This window comes from Rhinopithecus bieti, unplaced genomic scaffold (assembly GCF_001698545.2).
Source record: "Rhinopithecus bieti isolate Rb0 unplaced genomic scaffold, ASM169854v2 scaffold_42565, whole genome shotgun sequence".
NCBI lineage: Eukaryota > Metazoa > Chordata > Mammalia > Primates > Cercopithecidae > Rhinopithecus > Rhinopithecus bieti.
This window is the reverse complement of record NW_016818029.1, coordinates 1,471,419-1,493,665: the sequence shown is the minus strand read 5'-3', so window position 1 is coordinate 1,493,665 and position 22,247 is coordinate 1,471,419.

Here is a 22,247-nt window from a genome sequence, read left to right as displayed (position 1 = left end):
AAAAAAAAAAAAAAAAAAAAAAAAAAACCTAATTTCTTCAGTTTTCCCCTTGTGACTGGCAAAATCTGTGTTTTAACCTTGTACCAATTCTCACTGCTGTGGTGAGGAGACCATGGCCCACCCACTAAGTGAACCTCCAGATGCCAGGTCCCATCCTGCATATTGCAGAGCTTTCTGTTCTCTACAAAGTTCCATAGCATAGCAATCCTTGAAAAGTATCACACCTGAACTCTTTCAAGGAAAAGGACCACTGTGAAAGAGATAAGAAATATTTTTAAAACTTAAAAAGTGATGTAATATACAAGAAATAAGTGGAAGCAACTCTCTATGAAAATATTTCATGTATTACTACCATATGTGAAGGTTCTTCCATATAGAATTAGAGTGCCCTACCTGGCATTAACTTTTTTCATTTTAATTAATAATGTGAATCTTACAAGCTGGTTGTCATTCATAGAACTGATAATTATTTATGTGGTCATAAATATATGTGATTAATATATTTAATATATATAATAGACACAAAAGTAAAATGAAAAATATGAGAAGAATGTCATGAATATTAGAACGTTTGACAACCTCTCAATCATTATCCTGTATTCCTAGTGCATAGGGAAGGCTGCTTTCCATTACTTTCTTTTAACATAGGCTCCTGCTTACTCAGAAGAATTTCACATGCAGTGCTGTTTTATTTTTGTTTTCTAAATAATCATTCATTTATTAAGTATGGTCTCCTGAGACCAAGAAATGAATTTATGATCTTCATACCAGTATCCAAGAATGGAAACTAATTAATGTCAGCTATATGAACTTAAAAGACTCTCTCTTTTGCAATTTTAGTTACAGCTTCCAGAAAGGGGCCAAGGTTCAAACACTGAGTAGAAAATTAAAATGTTATTTGTATGAAAAATTGTCAAAATACATGATCCAATAAAAGATAATTTCTCCTCTCACATTAATCTTATTTATGAATTAGCCAGAAAGAACATCTTAAATGCCTGAATAGGCTTTGAAGACTGATGGGTATCACGATAGTTGTATAATTTCATAAATTATTCTGAATGGGAAAATATTTTATGTAAATACTAATAGCAGAAAGGACAATGTAACATTTTAATAAATAGGTCCAGCATTTTTTAAAGCTATCTGATACAATGTTATCCCAAAATTCATCTAAAACTACAAATTTAAGAAGGATGAGAATATAAAGGAAAAATGGTATTATTTATTATGAAACTATAGAATGTTTCTAAACATAGTTATATCCAGATAAAATATAAGAGATTAAATGAATCATCTGCCTTCTTGGTAGGATTCAGCCACCAGTTGCATCATTAAAGCAAAAACAATATTCAGTTTTAAGTAGTGGGTACTTTTCATTTCATTCTCAATCCAAGCCTGTGCTATTACTAGTTCCTTCTAACAGATGAAAAAACTATGGCACTAAATGGCTGTCATGTTTCAAATTCACACAGATTTTTTTCTGGTATGTCACTTGTTTTTCTTACTTATTTTATTTATTCACATTTTACTCAAGAATTGTATAATTAAAGTCACATTCATGTAGCACAGCTGGATTCAAATCCTGACTTCAAATCCAATTCCTTTTCACCATACTCCTCAGCCTCTAACTGTGGTATCATAAAACATGCTTAAATTTCTAACAACCTCTTCAAGCCAACAAATTTTAAATACATCCAATGTATGCCAAAATGAAAAATGTCATATAGTGGGTGGAGAAATTCAGAGTATCTGAAGTAAGAAAATCTATGTTCCAATCCTTTGCCCAATACCTACTGTGTAAGAAATTCTAGAAAAATCACTTTACCTTTCTGGTTTGCCTTTCTCTTTTGTAAAGAGGAGTTAATAACATCTGTTTTTACCTCACAGCATTGTTTGAAGAAACAAAGAATATATATTAAATTTCTATGCAAATTGTAAAAAATGTTAATGCATCATATTTATTTGCATAATTTATTCAGAGAATCTCTCTCTCTGAACTTGAAAAGAAACCACTCCAAATTTTAGTAGCATAAGTCCCAAAAGACCAGTTCAGATAAGTCCCATAATCTGAAATGTTACTTATAATATAGGATTTGTTTTATATTAAACAATTTAAATTCACTAGGTATATATTTATAATTAAGTAAAGTTAAGGGACAACTTTCATGTAACATATACGCTGAGTATTTGAAGTATCAACAGTGATTTTCTGAGCAATGATTATATATTATGTAGTGACTTGATATACAGGTAACATTCTGATGTTGCGAAGGTAAAAAAAAAAATTTCTAACATTGAGAAGAAAGTAATCTAGGGGATAAGACAGACAAATGACTAGCTCAAATGCAACATAAATAGTGCTAAAATCAATAGATGAAATGGGAAGTTGGTTTGTCCCAATTCTGAATCTATCTTCATTTCATATTCTTATTCTATATAACTCTGTCTGACTCTTCAGAGGCCATTATCTCTGTAGCCACTATTTATTGATTTCTAAATAAATCCAATGTATGCAAATTAATGCAGAATTCATTAAAAGAAACATCTCCAAACAAAGGTTAATGCTATTTGTTATGACTGACAACAGTTGACAGGCAAAGCAAAGTTTCTTGCAGTGAGGTGATTCAGAATGGTTCAGGGTTATTGGACTCATGCTCTATTTCTGCCTTTCACACACTGTAACTCCTATAGGCCACACCTGCAATATCTCAGTGAACTCTCTGAAGCATTTATGTTTCTGGGGGCTGCAAAATGACCTGAAAACTAGATGGACATTTTCAAGAGCTAGATGTTTCCTAAAGTTTAAAAAAAAAAAGAAAGAGCTTCATACAGTAACCGCTACCTGAAGGGCACACAACAAAAGCTAAGACAGTCTGCAGTGCAAACATTTATTACAGCCTGGGAGATATCTAGAGCAGATGGTCTTTCATCATATACAAAGGTCGGAAACATAGAGACTTAAAATCAGAATGTTTTTATTCAATTAAGGTACCATTTGACCATAAATGCTCTGTCTGCCTGAGAAAATTAAAGAAATAAATCAGGATTTTTTTCTCTTAATGGTTGTTTTCATTGGCCAGCACTTGGCAATATGACTCAAGACCCAGACTGAATTTAACTGTTGCGCAATTTCATTTATCATTGTTCCAAATGCAAGCACTGGTGCCCTCGGATTTGAGCACAAAAAAAAGTTACTAGTCCAAAATGATTTGTTTTATTTTAATGTGTGAGGAGGAAAATTTACAATACAGTATTCTTCAGAAGAAAATGTTTCCATTAATATTTTGAACTAGTAGTAAAATATTTAGCCAAATAGTGATGATGGTGGAAATGAGGTATCTCAAAATACACTAATTATTTAGTACCAGTGTTTCTGATGTATGATATTGGCCACCATACACTTGATCCATGTTTATGGTGATAAAACAACAAAAATTGGCTAAAATATTGGAGTGAAATATTCATTCTTTTTGTTCTGCTTTGAAAGTTGAGATTTTGGAGGTACTCATTCAACAACATATGTTGAATGCCTTCTCTAAGTTAGGCATTGTGTTAGGTGCTAGAAATATTAAAATAAATAAGATAAAATGACAGCCCTCATAGTTTCTACTCTATGGGCTATTGAGACGACATGCATAAATAGCTAACACATAAGGTAAACAATAATATAGGTGTCTAATGGGAGTGAAATGGATGAAGTATTAAACAGAAGCTTTTATCTGTATCCTTGGTCTTTTCTTGGCTCAATGTGTCTCTGAAGGTTTTCAGGTCAGTGCTGTCTCTCATAAATAGTGATAGACTGCAGTGAGGACTGAATCCTTGTATTTGGGACTAAATTCTTGCATTTCACATCTGAATTGTTGCATTTCAGACCCAGAATCTCCACTTGCTGTGTGATTTGAGGCAATAACTTCAATTTTCAGGACTCGATTTACATCTTAAAATTAGACAGGAATAATACCTGTTTCTACTGGGTGATTGTGAGGATAAAATGATACAACATATAAGAAAACACATTGTAAGAGAATAGGAGGAGCTGATATACAATTGCTGTGAGTTGTAATCCGTTATTATTAATGTATCCTCTGGGCCAAATAAACCCTTTAGAAAAAAGTAAGCCATCTTGAAGGAAAAATAAGCCATAAATCACGTAAAACATAACTTCCTGCCTGCCCTCCCATGAGAAAACTATATCTGAGAACAGTTTCAATTTATCACTGACCTTTTAAAGGCAAGCAGACCAGACCCAACTCAAAATCATGAAATTAGAGAAAGCTATATCCCAGTCCTTCTCTTTGTGACTCGGGGTGAGTTTTTAAATATTTTTGAATCTCAGTCTCTGTATCTGGAATATGGGAATGAAAATACGGTTTAGAACTACAGAGTGGTAGTGAGTCCAAATGAAATGAAGTGTGTTATGAGGCCCCAGGGCCAAGTTCATAGTAGGTCCTCTATAAATGTTAATCAACTCCGTCACCAAAACAATAAGGGTTCTAAAATTATCATTAACTCTAATTTGATTAACCAAACACCCTTTACTATTGATGAGTTTTGCACAAGTCAACTCAATCAGCATTTGCATTTCGACACTTTTATTTCTAATTATGCATAATTTGCTCCCTGTTAAAGAAATTTCAGGCATCAGCAAGCAAATCACAAGACAGTTTGCAGACACAGAAGGCCCACTTGAAAGCTGTTTCTAAAGTCGTATTTATTTATTCCTTTTAATATGATTTCCAGGAGAGTTGTTGGGGTGTAGAAATAGTCAGATATGTCCCAAGTGCTTAGTGGAGGTCCATTGTTAAAATGTAGTCATAGCCTAAGTGCAAACATATTGTAACTGATTTCCTCTAGGATCTGGAATCATGTGCCTTTGATAGCTCTCTTTCCCTTCCCAAAAGCAGGCCTCGTTCCCTAATCTTAGCCCAACCCCTTCTTTCTTATCTCAAGACTCCAAGAATCTTTCTGTATGTTAGCATATATTACAATATTTTCTTCATTTTTCACCCCATAATCCTGTGTTAGTTTGTATTAAGTTGAAGATACGATAATCTACTTTAAGTTAAACAGAAAGGGGTTTAATCACCAGGTACTGATGGGGCTACATCAACAGGCTACAGAGTAAACTTCCGGGCCACTCCCAGCCTTCAGAATCACACTGTGCCTTTCAGTGATTGGGAAAGCAGCCCTTCCGCAACAGAAACCTGCAACTGCAGAAGCAAGCTGGCTGTCTCACCATCAAGCTTATGAAATGGATGTCTTGCCCCTTGACTTCCTCCCTGTGTGACCCAGACCCATCGCCACATCTTACCAGAAAGTGCGATTGGCAGAGCCTAAACATATCCAGAAATCTGTCCACAAAGGAATCTTGTTTTTCAGTGTTTTGTTTTTTGGTCTCTGCAGAATAGGAAGAACACTAGACAGGACCTGCAATGCTATACGTAAATTAGTCCATTCTAAGTATCTGCCAAAAACATTATGAAACATTTTTACCATCCATTCTATATTTTGGTACCTTTCTTATGGGAAAGAAGGCAAAAGAAAACAGTTTGCCACTAGAACATGTTCTGTTTGTTATTAAAGTAGCACAATTAACAACCATGAACTTGAAGTCAAAGACCTGGAGTCCAGGGCTTGCTCTGCCACTAATTAGTTTTTGGCCTTGGGTAAGTCCATTCACTTTTTAGAATGTTCGTTTCCTGCAAGTACAGAATGAGACAATTAGACTCAGTGATTGCTGAAGAAGCATCCTTTTTATAATATATTAATGTCTACATTATTCTTGCTGGCATAAATAACTTTTTATATTTGATTAAAAGTTATACACAGGCTCTTAGTATTTTTATGAAAAGAGTGCCATTCCTATTAATTCTAATTGGATTGTCTACAGACACAGATAAGAACAAGCAGTGTTTTTACTCATGCTCAAGAAGTTTATAGACTCAATGGCTTCACTAAAGAAAACCTTGAAAAATCTATTATATTTTTTACCTTTCCAGTCTTCCAAGGTCCTTTGGAATTAGTAAGCCAATGTTTCCCTCTCTAATTCCCTCCCAAACTCCCACAGCAGATACTAAGATGCTGAAGGAAATCATTTTACTGAGTATCATGTGTTTGGAAAGCCAAGGCAGTCGACAGGCCCTCTCAGCTAGGCATGCTCCAGGAGTGTGGCCGCAGACCTCGATGAGAGGAATGCCAATAGGCCCGGGTCTTACAAGATAGGTTTCCATGGTAATGCCAGTTTTTTACTGTTTCATGTAGTCACTTATGGATGCTTAAAGTATTATAGCAACATCTATTCTGCTCTTTGTGTTAATTCTGTATAAAAGCTTCTGTACCAATGTAATTCAAAACAGACCACATCATTATAAAGAAATTTATTTATCCCTATATGGTTTTTAAAAACGAATGCAGAAAAAATCCTTGATACTGACTGCACGTACAACACAAAACTCTGATCATTGTAAAGAATATTGGATAGATTTCAAAATACAATTTCTTAGTACATTTATTTAGAATATCTGTTCATTTACATTCCTTCCCACCATCATTGCAAACAAGAACTCTTGAATAAGTTCTTCAAGACAATGAAAACAGGCTGAAAGGGAACAGCTTCTTTTGACAAAACATTTTTAGTGTTCACGATGTACACGGAGTCTTAAAGAGTTTGTTACTCTATCTTTAGGATAGTAAGAATACACTGGTTAAATTATCTCAGTTAAACCATACTTAGAAGAAAATGCTTAATACTCCCAGTAAACCCTATGCCTCCCATTATTATAAAAGTGTTTACTTTATCTCTTAGAACAGTATTAATCATGACATCTTCAGATTTCTAAAAATCGAAAGTTAAACTAAATTTTCACTAGCCGGATGCCATTCTAGATACTCTTTTCCAAACACAATGAAATAATTTCCAGTTTGCAAATCAAAGCCTTGCTCTGTGCGTGTGTGTGTGTGTGTGTGTGTGTGTGTGTAAACATTTTACTTTCAGAGATAATTATAGCTTGAAATGCAGTTGAAATTCACAACTGTAGTACACTATCACATCAAGGATATTGACATTGATACTGTCAAGATACAGAATATTTCCATCACCATAAGGATTCCTTCTATTACCTTTTTATGGCAGTAACAACTTTCCTCTTCCAGCTTGCCCCTATCTTACAGGGCAACCAATAATCAGTTTTCCATTTCTTTAATTTTACAGTTCAAGGGTGTTATATAAATGAAGTCATGCAGTATGTAACTTTTTGTTATTGACTTTTTCTCAGTCAACATAATGCCGTTGTGGAGATCCATCCAAATTGTTGCTTGTATCAGTAGTTTGTTCCTTTTTCTTCTTAATATTCCATGGTACAGATATATCACAGTACGTTTACCCAATGAAGGACATTTGGACTGATTTCAGTTTTTGGCTACTATGAGTAAGTACACATTTGTGTACAGGCTTTTATGTGAACGTGTCTTCATTTGCCTGGAAAAAATATCTAGAAGTGCAATTGCTGTGGTTGCTTGTTTGGTTGTTTAAGATGCTCTCAAAGTATCTTCTAAAATGGCTTTCCCATTTTACATTCCCATCAGCAATGGGTAAGTGAACCAGATTCTCTGCATCCTTATCAGCATTTGGTATTGTCACAATTTTTTATTTTAGTCATGCTGATATCTGTATAGTGATAAATCATCATGGCTTAAATTTGTATTTTCCAAATGGCTAATGATATTGGACAATGTTTCATGTGTTTATTTGCCATCTGTATATACTCTTTGGTGAAATGTATCTTCATGTTGTTTGCTCATTTTCTAATTGGAGTGTTTCTTATTAGGGTGGTGCAGAAGTAATTGCCGTGTTGCCATTACTTTTAATGATGAAAACCGCAATTACTTTTGCACCAACCTAATAATTTTAATGTTTAGCCTAGAGAGTTGTTTATACTTTCTATATGGATTTTTTTTTTTTTGTCAGACACATGGTTTGCAAATATTTTCTCCCAGAATCTTTTAACCTCTTAACAGGGTCTTTTATAAAGCAAAAGTTTTTAATTTTGATGAGGCCTGATTTGTTAACTTTTCCTTTTATGGAAAGTGTTTTTCTTTTACAGATTGTGGTTTTTTTGGTATCAAGTCTTGGAACTACTGGCCTAGTCTAGGTCCCTAAATTTATTTCCTATATTTTTCCTGAACATTTTATAACTTTACATTTTACATTTAAGTTATTGATATATTATGAGGTGATTTCTATAAAAGTGTGAGATTTTGATCAAGCTTCAGTTTTTGACCATAGATGTCCAATTGCTCCAGCACCATTTCTTGAAAAATGCTGTCCTTCCTTCATTGAATTGCCTTTGCACCCCTGTGAAAAACCACTTGGGCATTCAATGTTTGCGTGGGTCTATTTCTAGGTTCCCTGTTCTGCCCCACTGATCTATCCTTCTGCAATACCATACAATCTTGATTATGGAACCTATCTATATACAGGTTAATCATTCCTAATCCAAAAATCTGGAATCCAAAATGCTCCAAAGTCTGAAATTTTCTAAACATCAAACATGATGCTACAAATGGAAAACCACACACTTGACCTCATGAACACAAACTGTGTTTCACGCACAAAATTATTTAAAATATTTTGTAAAATTACCTTCAGACTATAAGGTATATATGAAACATAAATGAATTTTGTGTTTAGACTTGAGTCTCATCCCCAAGATATCTTATTATGTATACACAAATATTTCAAAGTCAGAAAACATTCAAAATCTGAAAGATTTTCAGTCCCAAGCATTTTGAACTAGGGATACTCCACCTGCAGTAAGATTTATCCCATTTCATTCTTCTGTTTCAAATTATTTTAGCTAACCTAAGTTCTTTTATTTCACGCTATATGAATTTTAGAATAATTGTATGTACATACATACAAATCTTACTAATATTTTGATGAGAATTATGTTAAATCTATGTATCAATTTGAGGAAAATTGACATATTTACTACGTTGAGTCTTCCAACCCAGGAACATTTATTTAGATTATTTTTATTTCTTTCATTATATGGTGCAGCTCTAAGGCTACAAGTCCTGTGTTATATGTTTTGTTAGATTTATGCCTAAGCAATTCATTTTTTGAGTGACTAAAAATGATATGGTATTTTTAATTTTAATGTCCACATATTTATTGCCAGTATATAGAAACAAGATAATTATTTAATGTTGTTTCTGTATCTTTTGATCTTGCTAAACTCACTTATTAGTTGTAGTGATTTCTTTTTGTTTTTTGTTTTTGTGTGTGTGTGTATGTGTGTGGATTCCTTAAAATTTTCTGCTGTAAACAATTATGTCATGGGAAAATAGCGTAAGTTTTATTTCTTACTTTCCATTCTGTATACTTATTCTTATTTTTTTTCCTTTCTCTATTGCACTGGCTAGCACTTCCGGTGCTATGTTGAATAAGATAGGTGACAGCCAACAATTTTTCCTTGCTCCCAATCTTAATTGGAAAATATTTAGTCTTTTACTTAATTTTGCTTTACATATAATGTTAACTATAGATATTTTGTGGATCTTCTTATTTGAACATAAGACATTACTTGTCTTTTTCAACTTCATTCCCTCACAAATGTACAGTGAAGTTTTCCAGTAGCTACATGATGTGAGATATTGCAATAGATGAAATGTAGAAGCAAGAATGAAAAATGTAGCTACTTTCTATTAAGCCCAACATTAAAGAGATTTGCAAATGTGTAAAACAATGTCACTCTTTCACTAATTTATTTTGTTTGGGAAACTATATTAATTGTTCACAAAAATATGCTGTGTTATTGCTTAATGATTAATAAGAAATGTTTTAAATTTTATCAATTTTAATTTCTGATATAGTAAATGTCTATAGATACAACCCACATAATCACTATAATCTTTCAGGTCCTCCATAAATTTTAAGATGGTTAATGGGTCTTGAGTCCAAAAAGTTTGCAAGTCATTTCTTTAGGCTATCAGAGTCTTTAATATTTACTAAAGTTGATATTTAATTTCTGATATTTGTGCTGCATGTAGGTGTGTTGCTGGAGACGTATAAATATGTTCTAGCACCTAGTTCTATAAATATTTGACTGAATACTATTTCAGGGTATTTTCTGCATGCTTCTTGTTAATCTTTTCTTGAAAGATCATGTTGTTGACTGTGAATCTTCTCTTCCAGGTAATAAAAGGGCAACACAACCAGAAAAAAAGATTTACTTTTGGAAACTTTATATAACTAAACATGCATTCAACAAATATTGAATGCCTATTTTGTGTACTGGATTTATAGGAGTAATGAAAACAGACAAATGCTTGCTTTCATGGAGTTTGTCTTCTAGTTGCAGGAAAATGAAAATAAATAAATAATAATATACCATGTGCTGAAGGGCAAGTAGACACAGAAATTCATAGCCAGGTCAGGCACACTGGCTCACACCCATCATCCCAGCACTTTCAGAGACTGAGGCAGGGGGATCACTTGAGGCCAGGTGTTTGAGGACAGTCTGGGAAACATAGCGAGACCTCCCATTTCTTTTTTTTAATTATTTAAAACATATAAAATAAAATTGACATTTATTTTAAAAGAAATTTGTAGCCAGTTGAGTTCTCTCTTGTTCAGGGAGTAAGAAGTCCTAGCATGGGAAAGCTTGTTCTAGAATTAAAGGCAGGGATAAATCATGCTTCTACTTATAGACTACAAATATTAGGGAGAATGTGCCACCTATTGCTGGGTCAGAGTGCTTTCCTTCTCTATTTTTCCTCAATCTTTTTCTCCTTGCTTTGCCTTGTATGGAATTCTTACCAAGTTTGAACATTATTGTCAAGGATTCTTCTAATAAGTATATTGTTTTGTACACATGTAAGTGTACTAAAATGTGTATTATTGCACTAGAACATGTAACTGACCTCTACTCCTAAGGGAGTTAAAAAAGAAAAAAAGACATTCATTTGCATCAGGAAGTTATCCATCAACTTTTCCTTATCCTCTGACTATTTTAATGATGATACAGCAAACAGTCCCACATTTTTTTTAATAAGCAAAAATATCAATCTTATGAAGGATGTGTTTCCTGCTGCTGTGAGAAACAAGGTCCTAGGTGGCATGCTGGCCTTAATTTGTTTCCATTTAGCCTTCTTCCAAGATAAGGAAAGATGCTGGAAATCATCCCTGCCACAGTCAATCGCAGCCAATGTCATGGCACCTGAAACCCAGTAAGAATAGGCAATGTGACAAGCCAGATTGTGCGGAAGGTCCCCTGGTTTAATAAGCAACTGCCTTAAAATATCCCATTAAGTTGTTGTTGTTGTTGTTGTTAATTTCATGCATTCATTAGTATAATCATAGACTTTTAATTTCTGGAATAATCTCAGGAAAAATATATTTTTTTCCTTCAGTGATAATCTAGCTTGGTGGATGATTCTCATGTTTATAACATTTTCCTACTCTGCAAATATTATCACCAAGCATTTGGATATGGTTAATTATGTGAGCGAGAACACTTAAAGTGATAATGATTTGGCATAATTTATGCAATAAGAAGAATGTTTTGAAAAACTGCTCTCGACTGGTCATTTTCCTTACTTCCACAATTAAAGCAGTCCTCTTACCTTTCGAACATTTCTCTTTTCTTCAGAAACATAGCACTGAGAGTGACTTCTTATCTAAGTAAATTTTTCATATATTCATTTTCCAATTATGTACAACTCAGATATTTGTCTGAATATACTTAGATGTGAATGCAATGCATTTAGTGATGGTGGCCCCATAGAAATACAGCTTATTAATTTTTTTTGTTGATAAAGCTTAATTTCAGAGGCTACTATTTCTTTTTTTATTATTATTATTATACTTTAAGTTCTAGAGTACATGTGCACAACGTGCAGGTTTATTACATATGTATACATGTGCCCTGTTGGTTTGCTGCACCCATTAACTCGTCATTTACATTAGTTATTTCTCCTAATGCCATCCTTCCCCCATCCCTCCACCCCCTGATAGGCCCCAGTGTGTGATGTTCCCTGCCCTGTGTCCAAGTGTTCTCATTGTTCAATTCCCACCTATGAGTGAGAGCATGCGGTGTTTGGTTTTCTGTCCTTGCGAAAGTTTGCTCAGAATGATGGTTTCAGCGGCTACTATTTCAGAGATGATCTGATGGTATTCCCATATACCAGTAGTCAATTATTCATGTAATGTATTTATTGAGCCCTACTCTGTGCCAACCACAAAGCAAGATTCTGGATTTCTGTGCCTGGTGCTGATAAACCATAGCAGTCATGCCTTGTTTATATCATTATGCAATTAATTTTCTACAATCATCATTTTCAAATTATGCTCAAAGAATTTTTAAGATATATCCTACTGTGGCGCCTGTGGTATGAGGACAGAAATTCAAATAGCTTAAACTCCAAGCCTTGTCTTAGTTGCTGTTCTTACTTTTAAATATTGGACTTTTATGTAAATATCACTCAAAAAAAGAATTGTAAAGCTGACAGAAAAACCTCCTCTTCTGCCATAAACAAACTGGCAAGAAAAAAGATACTTTCCCCAAATCAACCTATATTTATTTAACATTGGTAAATGTGCTAAATGATAAATTTTGCTAACCCAGAGAATTTGTTTTAATAGAATTGACCTAAATTAGAGATTCTTAAACATTTTTATCGCAGCATCCTTTACAACTCTTAAAATTGTTAAGGACCCCAAAGGCGTCTTTTAAAAGGGAGATTTATTATATATCAATATTTATCTTATTAGATATTATTTTAATTTCTGAAAAAACTTTAAAATATTTATTTAATAATTTATTTTAAGACAATAAATGAATTTCATATTAATATACATAAGCCATTTCTATGAAAATAAATATATTTTCAAAACAAAAATTTGGTGAATGGCATGATTTTCTATTTTTGCAAATCTCTTCAACATGTGACATCACAGAAGAGTGCTAAATTCCTAAATCTGTTACAATATCATGTCATGTTGAGGGGTGAAGCCAGCTGGACTTCCTGGGTGTGTGTGGACTTGGAGAACTTTTCTGTCTAGCTAAAGGTTTGTAAACACACCAATCAGCACTCTGTAAAAATGCACCAATCAGCGCTCTGTAAAATGGAATAATCAGCAGGATGTGGGCGGGGCCAAGTAAGGGAATAAAAGCTGGCCACACAAGCCAGCAGCAGCAACCTGCTTGGATCCCCTTCCATGCTATGGAAGCTTTGTTCTTTTGCTCTTCGCAATAAATCTTGCTGCTGCTCATTCTTTGGGTCTGCACTACCTTTTAAGAGCTGTAACACTCACTGCAAATATCTGCAGCTTCACTCCTGAAGTTAGCAAGACCATGAACCCACCAGGAGGAACAAACAACTCCGGACGTGCCACCTTTAAGAGCTGTAACACTCACTGTGAAGGTCTGCAGCTTCACTCCTGAAGTCAAGCAAGACCACAAACTCACTGGAAGGAAGAAACTCCAGACACATCTGAACATCTGAGGGAACAAACTCTGGACACACCATCTTTAAGAACTGTAACACTCACTGCAAGAGTCCACGGCTTCATTCTTGAAGTTAGTGAGACAAAGAAACCACTGGAAGGAACCAATTCCACACACATTTTGGTGACCCAGATGGGACTATCGCCAAGTGGTGAGTACCATCAGACCCCTTTTGCTTGCTATTCTGTCCTATTTTTCCTTAGAATTTGGAGGCTAAATACCAGGCACCTGTCAGCCAGTTAAAAGCTACTAGCACAGTTGCTAAACTAAAGACACGGGTGTCAGGCTTTCTGGGAAAGGGCTCTCTAACAACTCCCGACTTTTCGGAGTTGGGAGCATTGGTTTGCCTGGAACCAGCTTCTGCTTTTCCTGTACTTCCGGGCTGAACTGAGGGTTGACAGAGAGGAAAGCCATTCAGCTCCACGGTCCCGAAAACAAGTTGGTTGACCCTGCAGCCATGGGCAGAATTCTCAAAGTCATGTCATCCAAGTGAGACTTACCCATCTATCCTACCTATCCCGACCCTTGCCTCCTGGGTCCTAATGCTTGTCAAACTTCCTCTCACCTCTCTTCTCTGAGGCTAGTCCTTCTTCTAAAAACCACTCCCTGTCTCCGGTGCTTTCCTAGTTTCTCCTGTGAGAATGATTTCTAGCATAAACGTCGGAACTCTGTTACATTTTTTAGGCACCTTGACTCACCAATCAGAAAGATAAAATTTTTGCTCAAAGCCCCATCAGTGCTGGGGGTACTATCTGGAATTTTAGGATCCCTCCTCAGACTAGCGGGCCTAACAAAAGCTATTCCTGGAGTTATGATATGGGGAGCCTCAGAAAGGATATCCTTTCTATTCAAGTGAGGACAAAAGATGCTACTCTTCCAACCCTGGAGATACCTTCTCTCCCTCAGGGTATGGTCCTCCTCTTCATTTTGGGGGCATAACATCTTTATAGGACAGGGGCAAATTCCCAATACTAACAGGATAATGCTTAGGACTCTTAACAGGTTTTCAAGAATGCATTGGTAAGGGCCACTAAATCCAATTTTTCTTGGTGCTCTTTATAGTCTAGGAGGACAGGCAAGGGTGCAGGTTTTTGAGAGTGTGTCGGTAAGGGCTAGTAAATCTAACCTTCCTCAGTCCTCCTTGTGGTCTAGAAGGAAAACTAGTGTTTCTGCTGCTGTGTCAGTGAGTGCAACTGTCCGATCAGCAGGGTCCAGGGACCATTGTGGGTTCTTGGGCAAGAGGGGTTTCTGCTGCTGTGTTGGTGAGTGCAACTATTCTGATCAGCAGGGTCCAGGGACCATTGTGGGTTCTTGGGCAGAGGGAGAAACAAGCAAACCAAAACCATGGGTGGTTTTTGTCTTTCAGATGGGAAACACTCAGGCATCACCCTTGAAATGCATCCTAAGCCATTGGGACCAATTTGACCTGCAAAACCCTGAAAAAGAGGCGGCTCATTTTTTTCTGCACTACGATTCGGCCCCAATATTCTCTCTCTGATGGGGAAAAATGGCCACCTGAGGAAAGTGTAAATTACAATACTATCCTGCAGCTTGACCTTTTCCATACGAGGGAAGGCAAATGGAGTGAAATACCTTATGTCTAAGCTTTTTTTTCATTGAAGGGGAATCCACCACTATGCAAAGCTTGCAATTTACATCCCATAGGAGGACCTCTCAGCTTACCCCCATATCCTAGCTCCCCTTCCTATTAATGAAAAGCCTTCTCTAATCTCCCATGCCCAGAAGGAAATGAGCAAAGAAATCTCCAAAGGACCACAAAAACCCCCGGACTATCGGTTATGTCCCCTTCAAGCTGCAGGGGGAGGGGAATTTGGCCCAACCCAGGTACAGGCCCCCTTCTCCATCTCTGATTTAAAGCATATCAAGGCAGACCTGGGGAAGCTTTCAGATGATCCTGATAGGTATATAGATGTCCTACATGGTCTAGGGCAAACTTTCTCTCTCATTTGGAGAGATGTCATGCTATTGTTAGATCAAACCCTGGCCTTTAATGGAAAGAATGTGGCTTTAGCTGCAGCCTGAGAGTTTGGAGATACCTGATATCTTAGCCAAGTAAATGATAGAATGACTGCCGAAGAAAGGGACAAATTCCCTACTGGTCAGAAAGCCATCCCCAGTATGGATCCCCACTGGGACCTTGACTCAGATCATGGGGACTGCAATTGTAAACATCTGTTGACCTGTGTTCTAGAAGGACTAAGGAGAATTAGGAAAAAGCCCATGAATTATTCAATGATGTCCACCATAACTCAGGGAAAGGAAGAAAATCCTTCTGCCTTCCTCGAGCAGTTACAGAAGGCCTTAAGAAAATATACTCCCTTGTCACCCAACTCAATTGATCCAAAAAGATAAGTTTATTACCCAATTGATCCTAAAAGATAAGTTTATTACCCAATCAGCTGCAGATATCAGGAGAAAGCTCCAAAAGCGAGCTCTGGGCCCTGAACAAAATCTGGAGGCATTATTAAACCTGGCAACCTTGGTGTTCTATAATAGGGACCAAGAGGAACAGGCCCAAAAGGAAATGCAAGATCAGAGAAAGGCCCCAGCCTTAGTCATGGTACTAAGACAAACAAATCTTGGTGGTTCAGAGAGGACAGAAAATGGAGCAGGCCAATCACCCTGTAGGGCTTGTTATCCATGTGGTTTACAAGGACACTTTAAAAAAGATTGTCCAGTGAGAAACAAGCCGCCCAATCATCCATGTCTACTATGCCAAGGCGATCACTGGAAGGCACATTGTCCCAGAGTGCAATGGTTCTCTGGGCCAGAAGCCCCCAACCAGATGATCCAACAACAGGACTGAGGGTGCTGGGGGCAAGTGCCAGCTCATGTCATCACCCTCATTGAGCCCCAGGTACATTTAACCATTGAGGGCCGGGAAACTGACTTCCTCCTGGACACTGGCACGGCCTTCCCAGTGTTAATCTCCTGTCCCAGACAGCTGTCCTCAAGGTCCGTTATCATCCAAGGAATCCTGGGACAGCCTTTAACCAGGTATTTCTTCCACTTCCTCAGTTGTAACTGAGAGACTTTGCTCTTTTCACATGCCTTTCTTGTTATACCTGAAAGTCCCATACCCTTATTAAGGAGAGACATATTAGCAAAAGCTGGAGCTATTATCCACATTAATATGGGAAACAAGTTGCCCATTTGTTGTTCCCTACTTGAGGAGGGAATCAACCCTGAAGTCTGGGCATTGGAAAGACAATTTGGAAGGGCAAAAGTGCCCACCCAGTCCAAATCAGGCTAAAACACCCCACCACTTTTCCTTGTCAAAGGCAATACACCTTAAGGCCTGAAGCTCATAAAGGATTACAGAATATTGTTAAACATTTAAAAGCTCAAGGCTTAGAAAGGAAATGCAGTAGTCCCTGCAACACCCCAATTCCAGGGTACAAAACCAAATGGTCAGTGGAGACTAGTGCAAGATCTTAGACTCATCAGTGAGGCAGTAATTCCTTTATATCCAGTTGTACCCAACCCCTATACCCTGCTCTCTCAAATGCCAGAGGAAGCAGAATGGTTCACTGTTCTGGACCTCAAGGATGCCTTCTTCTGTATTCCCCTGCGTTCTGACTCCCAGTTTCTATTTGCCTTTGCGGATCCCACAGACCACATGTCCCAACTTACATGGATGGTCNACATATTAGCAAAAGCTGGAGCTATTATCCACATTAATATGGGAAACAAGTTGCCCATTTGTTGTTCCCTACTTGAGGAGGGAATCAACCCTGAAGTCTGGGCATTGGAAAGACAATTTGGAAGGGCAAAAAGTGCCCACCCAGTCCAAATCAGGCTAAAACACCCCACCACTTTTCCTTGTCAAAGGCAATACACCTTAAGGCCTGAAGCTCATAAAGGATTACAGAATATTGTTAAACATTTAAAAGCTCAAGGCTTAGAAAGGAAATGCAGTAGTCCCTGCAACACCCCAATTCCAGGGTACAAAAACCAAATGGTCAGTGGAGACTAGTGCAAGATCTTAGACTCATCAGTGAGGCAGTAATTCCTTTATATCCAGTTGTACCCAACCCCTATACCCTGCTCTCTCAAATGCCAGAGGAAGCAGAATGGTTCACTGTTCTGGACCTCAAGGATGCCTTCTTCTGTATTCCCCTGCGTTCTGACTCCCAGTTTCTATTTGCCTTTGCGGATCCCACAGACCACATGTCCCAACTTACATGGATGGTCTTGCCCCAAGGGTTTAGTGATAGCCCTCATCTGTTTGGTCAGGTACTGGCCCAAGATATAGGCCACTTCTCAAGTCCAGGCACTCTGGTCCTTCAGCATGTGGATGATTTATTTTTGGCTACCAGTTCAGAAGCCTCATGCCAGCAGGCTACTCTAGGTCTCTTGAACTTTCTAGCTAATCAAGGGTACAAGGCGTCTAAGGTGAAGGCTTAGCTTTGCCTACAGCAGGTCAAATATCTAGGCCTAATCTTAGCCAGAGGGGCCCTCAGCTAAGAAACGAATACAGCCTATACTGGCTTATCCTCACCCTAAGACATTAAAACAGTTGCGGGGGTTCCTTGGAATCACTGGCTTTTGCCAACTATGGATCCCTGGATACAGTGAGATAGCCGGGCCCCTCTATACTCTAATCAAGGAGACCCAGAGGGCAAATATTCATCTAGTAGAATGGGAAACCAGGGGTAAGAATAGCCTTCAAAAACCTTAAAGCAGGCCCTAGTACAAGCTCCAGGTTTAAGCCTTCCCACAGGACAAAAATTCTCTTTATACGTCACAGAGAGAGCAGGGATAGTTCTTGGAGTCCTTACTCAGACTTGCAGGACAACCCCACAACCAGTGGCATACCAGAGTAAGGAAATTGATGTAGTAGCAAAAGGCTGGCCTCACTGTTTATGGGTAGTTGCAGTGGCGGCCGTCTTAGTGTCAGAGGCCATCAAAATAATACAAGGAAAGGACCTCACTGTCTGGACTACTCATAATGTAAATGGCATACTAGGTGCCAAAGGAAGTTTATGGCTATCAGACAACTGCCTACTTAGATACCAGGTGCTACTCCTTGAGGGACTGGTGCTTCAAATACGCGTGTGTGTGACCCTCAACTCTGCCACTTTTCTCCCAGAGGATGGGGAACCAATCGAGCATAACTGCCAACAAATTATAGTCCCGACTTATGCTACCTGAGATGACCTCTTAGAAGTCCCCTTAGCTAATCCTGACCTTAACCTATATACCGATGGAAGTTCATTTGTGGAGAATGGGATATGAAGGGCAGGTTATGCCATAGTTAGTGATGTAACCTATTTGAAAGTAAGCCTCTTCCCCCAGGGACCAGTGTCCAGTTAGCAGAACTAGTGGCATTTACCTGTGCCTTAGAACTGAGAAAGAGAAGAAGAATAAATGTGTATACAGAGAGCAGGTAGGCTTATCTAATCCTACATGCCCATGCTGCAATATGGAAAAAAAGGGAGTTTCTAACCTCTTGGGGAACCCCCATTAAATATCACAAGGAAATCATGGAGTTACTGCACCCAGTGCAAAAACCCAAGGAGGTGGCAGTCTTACACTGCCGAAGCCATCAAAAAGGGGAAGGAGAGGGGAGTACAGCAGCATAAGCAGCTGGCAGAGGCAGGGAAAGACCAGCAGAAAGGAGAGAGAGGGGAAGAGACAGACAAAGAGGGAGTCAGAAAGAGAGAGACAAAGAAGTCAAAGAGAAAGAAAAAGAGATGGAATTAGTAAAGAAAAAGCAGTGTACCCTATTCCTTTAAAAGCCAGGGTAAATTCAAAACCTATAATTGATAATTGAAGGTCTTGTTTGTGACCCTATAACACTCCAATACCACCTTGTTAGTGCAAACCAGGGCACAGGCTGAAAGCACTGAGGCTGCTGACAACTCATAGCCTTCCTACCAAAAATCCTTAACCCAGCAGGTTTCCTAACAGGAGATCTAAATCTTAATTAATTACCATGCAAAGTTCCAACCAGATCTAGGAGGAACTCCCTTCAGGGCAGGACAGATAGATGGTTCCTCCCAGGTGATTAAGGAAAAAAGACACAATGGGTATTCAGTAAGTGATCAGGAAACTGTTGTAGAAGCAGAGTTAGGAAAATTGCCTAATAATTGGTCTGCTCAAATGTGCGAGCTATTTGCACTCAGCCAAACCTTAAAAGTACTTACAGAATCAGGAAGGAGCCATGTATACCAATTCTAAGTTAATATGGACTGAAGGAGGTCTTATTAATAGCAAACAATAATTGAAATCCCAACTTACAGGGTTTTCAACAAAAGTACAGTTTTCCAAAAGTTAACAGTGTAACATGTATTATCCTACTACCACACACTCTCAAAGATTTTCTCAGACAGTTTGCAAGAAATAACGAAATCTATCCTTACTCTACAATCCCAAATAGACTCTTTGGCAGCAGTGCCTCTCCAAAATTGCAGAGGCCTAGACCTCCTCACTGTTCAGAAAGGAGGACTCTGCACCTTCTTAGGGGAAGAGTGCTGTTTTTACACTAACCAGTCAAGGGTAGTATGAGATGCCACCTGGCATTTACAGGAAAAGGCTTCTGAAATCAGACAATGCCTTTCAAAGTTTTATACCAACCTCTGGAGTTAGGAGACATGGCTTCTCCCCTTTCTAGGTCCTGTGACAGCCAACTTGCTATTGCTCACCTTCGGGCCCTGTAGTTTTAACCTCCTTGTCAAATTTGTTTCCTCTAGGATTGAGGCCATCGGGCTACAGATGGTCTTACAAATGGAACCCCAAATGAGCTCAACTAACAACTTCTACCGAGGACCCCGGACCGATGGACTGACCCTTTCACTGGTCTAAAGAATTTCCCTCTGGAGGATACTAAAACTGCAGGGCCCCTTCTTTGCCCCTATCTAGCAGGAAGTAGCTAGAGTGGTCATTGCCCAATTCCCAGCAGCAGTTGGGGTGACCTGTTTGGGGGGGTGATTGAGAGGTGAAGCCAGCTGGACTTCCTGGGTCAAGTGGGGACTTGAGAACTTTTCTGTCTAGCTTAAGGTTTGTAAATGCACCAGTCAGCACTCTGTGTCTAACTAAATGTTTGTAAACACATGAATTAGCACTCTGTAAAAATGCACCAGTTGGCACTCTGTGTCTAGCTAAAGTTTTGTAAGTGCACCAATCAGCACTCTGTAAAAATGGACCAATCAGCACTCTGTAAAATTGATCAATCAGTGCTCTGTAAAATGGACCTATCAGCAGGACGTGGACAGGGTCAAATAAGGGAATAAAAACTGGCCACCGGAGTCAGCAGTGGCAACCTACTCAGGTCCCCTTCCATGCTGTGGAAGCTTTGTTCTTTCTTCACAATAAATATTGTTGTTGCTCACTCTTTGGGTCCACACTACCTTTAAGAGCTGTAACACTCACTGCAAATATCTGCAGCTTCACTCCTGAAGCCAGTGAGACCACAAATGCACTGGGAGGAAAAAACAACTCTGGACGTGCCACCTTTAAGAGCTGTAACACTCACTGCAAAGGTCTACGCCTTTACTCCTGAAGTCAAGTGAGACCATGAACCCACCGGAAGGAAGAAACTCTGGACACACCTGAACATCTGAAGGAACAAACTCTGGACACACCATCTTTAAGAACTGTAACACTCACCGCGAGGGTCCACGGCTTCATTCTTGAAGTCAGCGAGACCAAGAACCCACCGGAAGGAACCAATTCCAGACACAATGTAGCCTCTGGGAAACCACCACATGCTCATGAGAGAATAAGAGTGAAAATGGTCAATAATAGTTCACTATAATTTTGAGAAAAGTTTTGATCCTGTGTACCCACTGAAAATGTCTCAAGGACTCCTCAGACTGCCTAGTCACACTTTGAAAACTACTAACCTAAGAGTTATTTTAGAAAATCATTGATACACTCAAAGTCATAGAAAACAGCACATAAAATAATATCAAGGACAAATAGTTGCCATAAATGTAAAACGACACTAGATATGTAAGCTCCAAAACTAAGCTTATCCTGTTTGCAGACGACATGATTTTCCACATAGGAAATCTCAAGGAATTTACTAAGAAAAACTTCCTAGAACTATAAAGTTAATTGGTCAAGGTTGTAGAGTACAAGAGCAACACAAACTATCAATCTGATCTCTATATGCCATCAACAAACACATGGAAATCAAAATTAAAAACACAGTGTCATTTATATTAACTTCAAAGAAAAGTAAATACTTAGGTAGAAACGAACAAAACATATACAGGATCTTCATGCTGAATACAAAATGCTGTTGAAAAAAATCGAAGACCTACATAGAGAGACATGGTGTACATGGATTGGAAGCCACAACATAGAAAAGGTGTTCATTCTCCTGAAATTGAGATATAGGTTTAATGTAATTCCTACCAAACTCCTAGGAAAAGATTTTATAAACATAGTTAATCTTATTCTAGAATATATATGAAAGGGTAAAGGGCTTACATTAGCTAAAACCATTTAAAAAACAATAAAGTACGAGGAATCACTCTCCTCAACATTGAGGCTGACTATAGAGCCATAGGTCTGAAGCCTAATATTTGCTGAGAAATAGATTAGTGGAACAGAATAGAAAACGTAGAAATAGTTCACGCAAATATGCCCAAGTGGTTTTTGACAAAACTAAAAACCAATTCAATGAAGGCATTATTATTTTTTCAGCAAGTGGTGCTGGAGAAATTAGATATGAATAATCAAAACAAAAATAAATAAAACAAAAAA